This window comes from Hipposideros armiger, unplaced genomic scaffold (genome assembly GCF_001890085.2).
Source record: "Hipposideros armiger isolate ML-2016 unplaced genomic scaffold, ASM189008v1 scaffold_1103, whole genome shotgun sequence".
Taxonomy (NCBI): Eukaryota; Metazoa; Chordata; class Mammalia; order Chiroptera; family Hipposideridae; genus Hipposideros; species Hipposideros armiger.
In genome coordinates, this window is record NW_017732453.1 from 94,706 (window position 1) to 101,990 (window position 7,285).

The following is a 7,285-nucleotide window of genomic DNA, read 5'->3' on the forward strand; positions in this document are numbered from 1 at the left end:
CCTGGAATTTGTTGAGATTGCAGCAAAAATGGAATTCTAAATGAGATGCATATTAAATGCCAATAAATATCAAGTTGGCAAGTGTAAAGTTAAAATTTTTAATAATCAACTAATGCTATTTCCCCCCAATATATTCTTGTCCCATTTCCTCACTCCTGACTTCAAGAAAAGTATAAAAAAATGAAGAAGTCCTTGACAGTTTTTCTAGATTTTATTTTCCAGAAATATTAAACAGGAAATTTAGATGTTTCTAGAATTTGGAATACAGATATAGCTGGTATGCAGAAATATATATTCTTCATACAAAACAAACATAGGAGAGACATTCCCAACCTTTAACTGCTCAAAGACGAAAGATCCCTATCTCTCAAGAGAGTAAAGAGGAGGAAAGGAAATAAGGACAGAGAAGGCCGAGTCCACAAAAGTCTCCTTTTGCTGAGACAGCCAAGGGGTGCTTCAAAACCAAACCCAAGAGAGGTAATGGCTGTATGAATTATAAGCAAATGTGGAATCACCGACACACACATGGTGTCCTGTGTCCCAGGATCCACACAGAAGTTGCAGAGATAATGATTGAACCCAAAGGGCCAAACTCAGCAGAGCGATGGCAACCTGGGTGGATATGGGAGCTTATGATCAAGAAACATCTTTCCACAGTCTTGGTACTGCTGTTGTCCTGCAGAAACCAGTGAGCAAGGGGTAAAAATCCAGGGTGGGAGATCCACCATAGTGGAAAGGGGGCTGAAATTAGATTTTGGTATTTTGGTTTTTAAGATTTTTACTAAAATATAGCTAACATACAATATTGCATTAGTTTCAGGGGTACAACATAGTTATTCAACATTTATATACCTAAAGAATTGATCACCATAAGTCCAGCAACCATTTGACAAGGCACCACTCTATCACAATATTATTGACTATATTTCCTATGCTGTACATTACATCCCCATGACTAATTTCTTTTAAACCTGGAAATTTGAACCTCTTATTCCCCTTTACCTATTCCCATACTTTTTAATTTTTCAATTACAGTTGACATACAATATTATTTTATATTAATTTCAGGTGTACAGCATAGTGGTTAGACATTTATATAATTTTAAAAGTGATACCCTGACTCCTCTAGTACCTACCTGGTATAACTATATACATTATTCACCATGTTATGGACTATATTCCCTATGCTTTACATCTCCATGACTATTTTGTAACTACCAATTTGTACTTCTTAATCCCTTCACCTTTTTCACCCAATCCCCCACCCTCCTCCCATCTATCTCTCCAACAAATCTAGTACCCATCTGACACCATACATAGCTATTACAATATTTTTATTGACTACATTTTTATACTATACTTTTCATCTCCACAATTACTTTGTAACTATCAATGTGTACTTCTTAATCCCTCCCTCTGTTTTCACCTACTCCCCCAAGGCTCCTACCATCTGGCAATCATTAAATGTTCTCTGTATATATAAGTTTGTTTCTATTTTATTTATTTTGTTTCTTTAGATTCCATATATAAGTGAAATCACACTGTATCTGTCTTTCTCTGTCTGACACTTCACTCTGCACAATATCTTCCAGGTCTATCCATTCCACTGCTGATGGCAAAAATTCATTCCCTTCCATGGCCAAGCAATATTCCATTGTATATATGTACCACTTATTCTTTATCCACTCATCCACTGACAGACACTCAGGCTGCCTCCACAGCTTGGCCACTGTAAACAATGCTGCAATGAACATACAGTTGCACACATCCCCTTGTAGTAGCATTTTGGGTTTCTTCTGATAAATATCCAGAAGTGGGATTACTGGGTCCTTCTTTGTCACTTGTTATAACCTTTGCTTCAAAGTCTATTTTGTCTGGTATAAGCATTGCTACCCCAGCTTTTTTTTTTTTTCTGTCATTTCCATTTTCACGAAAATGTGGGTCTTTGGAAAAGTCATGATGTATTTTGTCTACGTTTTTCAAAGGTCATTTATTTATATAAAGAACAAAGATCAATCAATGATATATTGCCTGTTTTGTTTGATAACCTTTTGCCATCTTTCAGTGAGCTTCATAATTCCTCATTCATAGAAGGGCCTGTCTTTATCTGAGAAAAACTGAACAAGATGCTGATTTACACCCTCATTTGAATTGAACGTTATTCCATGCAAGGAGTTTTGAAGAGAGCGAAACAAGTGGAAGTCTGATGGTGCAAGGTCAGGCGAGTATGGTGGGTGTGGCAACACATCCCATCCAAGCTCCAATAATTCTTGGCAGGTGGTCAAACTCGTGTGTGGTCTCACATTGTCACGATATAACACAACTCCTTTACAACTAACAAGCTCTAGACGTTTCTGGATGATGGATTCATTCAGACTGTTCAATTGCCGACAGTACACATTTGAATTGATTGTTTGGTTCTGTGGTAAGAGCTCGAAAAATACGACACCTTTAAAATTCCACCACACTGAGAGCATAACTTTCCTCTGGTGAATGTCTGCTTTCGATGTCATTTGAGGTGAATCATCACATTGGGATCAAGACAATTTGCACACCATAATGTTGTAAACTATCCACTTCTCATCACCAGTTATCAGTCACTTCAAAAAAGGATCATTTTCCTCACATTTAATGAGCATATCCCAGATGTTTATGTGCACCATCAAACGAACTTCTTTTAGTTCATGCAGAACCTAAGTATCGAACTTGCTTACATATCCCAGCCTCTTCAGGTGGTTGTGAGTGCTTGAATGATGGATGTTCAATGTTTCTGCAATCTCTCGAGTTGTGTAATGTCGGTTTGACTTGATCAATGCCTTTACTTTGTCATCATCAACCTCGGTGGGCCTCCCTGACCCAGGAGCATTGTTGAGATCAAAATCACCAGCACAGAATTTCCTGAACTATCATTGGCAGTGACAGTCTTATAGAGCATTGTCACCATAAACTTTATGCAACTTTTCACAACTTGACGTGCGTTCTCCCCTTTATGGAAGTAAAAGAGCAAAATATGGCAAAAATGCACAGTTTGGTCTTCCATCTTCAACTTGTTGTAAAATCTCCAAAACTCAACCAAATCGCTCAATTTTTTTCAGAATGAAGCTAGAACAGTCAGCTGTCAAATGATATTGCAATAACATAGGTGCAAATGACTCTAGTACTTCCAAAAATGAACTAGTGCCATTTGTTGCAAACTTACATCATGACTTTTCCAAAGATCCAATACCTTTATCCATCCCTTTACTTTCAGTCTTTTGATCTGAAGTGAGTGTCTTGTAGGCAGCATATGTAAGCGTCTTGTTTTCTTATCCATTCAGCCACGCTATGCTTTGATTGAAGCATTTAATCTATTTACATTTGAGAAATTTTGATATGAAGTTATTGACATTTTATTATTCATATTTTTTATTTTTTTCATCTTAAAGAAGTACCTCTAAGATTCCTTGCTAAAATGTTTGCTGTTGATGAACTTTAGCTTTTTCTTGTCTGGGAAGCTTTTTATCTGTTCTTCAATTCTAAATGATAGTCTTTCTAGGTAGAGTAAGCTTGGTTGTAGGTCCTTGCTTTTCATCACGTTAAATATTTTGTGCCCATCACTTCTAGCCTGCAGTTTCTGTTGAGAAATCTGACAGTCTTATGGGAGCTCCCCTGTAGGTAACCAACTGCTTTTCTCTTGCTGCTTTTAAGAGTCTTTCTTTGCCTTTAAACTTTGGCATTTTAATGATGCTGTATTTTGGTGTGGGCCACTTTGGGTTCATCTTGTTTAGGACTCTGTGCACTTCCTGGATTTGCTTGTATATCTGTTTACTTCACCAGGTTAGGAAAGTTTTTGTCATTATTTCTTCAAATAGGTTTTCAATTACTTGCTCTGTCTCTTCTCCTTCTGCTATCCCCATCTTGTGAATGTTGATACACTCAGTGTTGTCCCAGAGGCTCTTTAAACTATCTTCATTTTTTAAAATTCTTTTTTCTTTTTGCTATTCTGATTGGGTGTTTTTTGATGCCTTATCTTCTAAATCTCTGATTTGATCCTCTGCTTCATCTAATCTATTGTTGATCCCCTCTAATGTATTCTTCATTTCAGTTATTGTATTCTTTATTTCTGACTGGTTCTTTCTTATGGTTTCTGTCTCTTTGTTGAAATTCTCCCTGAGATCAATGAGCACCCTTATAACCAGTATTATGAAGTCTGTGTCTGGTAGACTGCTTGTCACCATTTTGTTTATTTCTTTTTTTGGAGCTTTGTTCTGTTCTTGTGTTTGGGACATGTTCCTCTGTATTCCCATTTTGGCTGCCTCCCTAAGTTTGTTTCTATTAGGTAAGATTGCTATGTCTCCCTGTCTTAGTAGAGTGGTCTTATCTAGTTGGTGTACTGTGGGGCCCAGTGGCAATGTCTCCCTTAACATCTGAGCGGGGTACTCCAGATAGGCCCATTGTATGGGTTGTAGTTGAGCCTTGGTTGCTTTATGCATGTCAATGGGAGGGACTTAACCCAAGGGCTGATTTGTTGTGAGGATGGGCCATGAGAATAGTGGAGGAGCTGTTGTGCAGAGGCTGACTCTACAGAGTAAGGTTCACTTTAGTGGGGTTCTGCTGCCTGCCTAGTCTTCCCTTTTAGTGATTCATCCTTGGAGGCAGACTGGTGATGCTCCAGCTCATTCCAAAGCTGGAAACCTGGAGTGCAAGCCCTCGGGCCTCCAGGGAGAGACCGTGCCATCAGCTAAGTTCAGCCACAGCCTGTGCCCTGCCCAAGGCCACCTGACATGAGCCGCAAAGCAAAATGCAGATAGCTGCTATCTACACTGGGTTTGGAAGTCCTCAAGAGGCCAAGCTGCAAACCAAGGCTGGTTGCTGCTAGTGCCAGGCTTGAAGATGCTGGGCAAGTGGTATAGGACATGCAAAACCAGATGCTGCCTTGGGCTTTGTGAACCTTTGAGAGATTTTAGAAAAGTCTGCAGCATGAGCGAAGACAGGCTATTTGTAGGGAATAGCCACAGGAAGGCACTTGAGTAGGCCTGAAAGTTGGGTGGGGTGCAGTCTCGGGAAATCACCAGGACAGGAGAAATGCATGGTGTGAGCCAGGTTGATGAAAACTCAGATATGGTGGCCACCTATGTCTGCATGTCGGGAGGTGGGTAAGGCTCAGCAAAGAAACAATGGCCTCCACCAGTTCCTCCATCTGGGCAAAAGCTGCTCCTCTAGCCTTCACCCTGTAGCCAGACAACTCAGCTCCTCCCCATATGTTTCTGGCACCTTTTGAGCTGCTGCCCCAGTGTAGAAGCTCAGAGTGAGTGAGTCCATCAGTGCATAAGTCCATGCATGAGCCCTTTAAGAAGGATGCTGGGGACCGCAGCTGCCCTCTTCTCACTCAGCCACAATCTCTGCTAGTTTTCAAAGCCAGAAATCATGGGATTTCTCTCTCCAGCACTGAGACCCTGGGCTTGAGAACCTGGTTTGGGGCTGGGACCCCTTGCTCATCAGGAGGACCTCCACAGCCAAGATATCCTTCCCAATTTTTAATGGTCATACACGAATGTGGGACCAGTCTTTTCAGAGCCTCTGCCCCTCCTACCAGGCTCGAGGTGGTTCATGTATGTCTTTAGTTGGGTTTTGATTCAGCCAGACTTCAGCTGATTCTCAAAGATGGTTGTTCTGTAGTTAAGTAGTTATTTTGATGTGGTCATGAGAGAATGTAAGTACAGTGTTTACTTACTCTGTCTTCTTGATTGGGAATCCTAGATTTCAGTGTTTTTCTGAAAAATGAAATTATATTTTCTGTACCTCTGAATTTTGGAGCTTAGATTCAATCCTGCCTTGTAAGATTTATAGTTGTGGTTATGGAACATGTTTTATAGTTATTTGCAATGACATTGTGTCAAGCAAGTTAGGAGCATTATTTCATTTAATTCCTAGAGAAAACTATGAAGAAATTGTTTGTTATTTTGCCATTTTTCCAATGAGGAAATAGACTCAAGAAATTAAGTAACATACCCATCATTATTTATAATGGCAGAATTTGGATTCATACCTGTCTGTTTCACTCCATAATCTAAGCTCTTCACCACCACCCTTCCCTACCCCCCACTCCATTATCAGTTATTGATGAAAATGAAAGATTTCTCAATTGATCACCAAGACATATGCATTATTTGTTTCTCATTTATAATAAATAGCGTCCTTTTATGGAAGTGTTACTGAACCCAATTTTGTGTGCTTGATACTTCAAAAGGCCAAAAACTCAAAACTTCAGAGTTTGGAGTAAGGGAAGGTTTATTAATCGAGAAGGCACCAACCAAGAAGATGGGAGACCTAGTGGTGTCTCAAATCCATCTTGCTCACTGGACTAGGTTAAGGGTTTTTAAGGAGTTAGGGGGAATACTTGTGCAGAAGTGCTGGTGGATCAAGTTTTAATTGGAGGACCGTGGGACTTGACCAATTGTAGGAAGGGGCATCAGCACTGGATCTTCCTGGACAATGAACCCTTTGCTTCTGAAAGGCTTGTGGTGTTCAAGTTCCGGTTATGTCCTGGTCCTTTGGTTCTGTGGGAAGTGGTGGGGAGGGGAGGGGCAAGCACAAGAAGCTGGAGGTCACAGCTCTGTCCTCTACATATGCTTTGGCTGTATGACTTGAAGTTTTGGTCTATTATCTCTAAAAAGCAACTCAGTATCTTATTAAACATGATAGGATCATCTTGAGCTGGTTCTGCAATTGCAGAAGTACCATGAATGCTATTAGTGTATTTGTGTCTGGAAAATAAACTATTCTGGTAGGAAGCTACAATCAATCCAGCATAATTGAGCTCTAAATATCCATGTAAATATGTTTCAAAGAATTTTTATAAATGGTAGACTTATTGGCTACTTGGGTTAATGTAATATTAAAATACTATTTACAAAATAATTTTTAAATTACTCTTTTTAAAAAGTCATACTGTGTAAAAGTGTGCATTAATAAATTATCATATAATTTACTCCTTAAGACAATGTAATAGAGTGGGTATTATTATCCAGTTTGTATGGATATCTGGGGATGATGTTCAGATGACGATCAGAAAGAATAAATATTAGTACTGTATTTGAGCAGAACTTTATAATTGCTGTAATAAATATAAGTATTATAAATATCTAAATAACAAAATACTTTCATGTTCTTCACAGAAAAATGTATCACGTGTGCATCCTCTCCTATAGAGTATGCTTCTCTAATATTTCAAAAAAGTAATGTAAAACAGACAAAGGATGCTTGGACATTTCATGAAAGCATAAAAAACATTTAATCTACATAG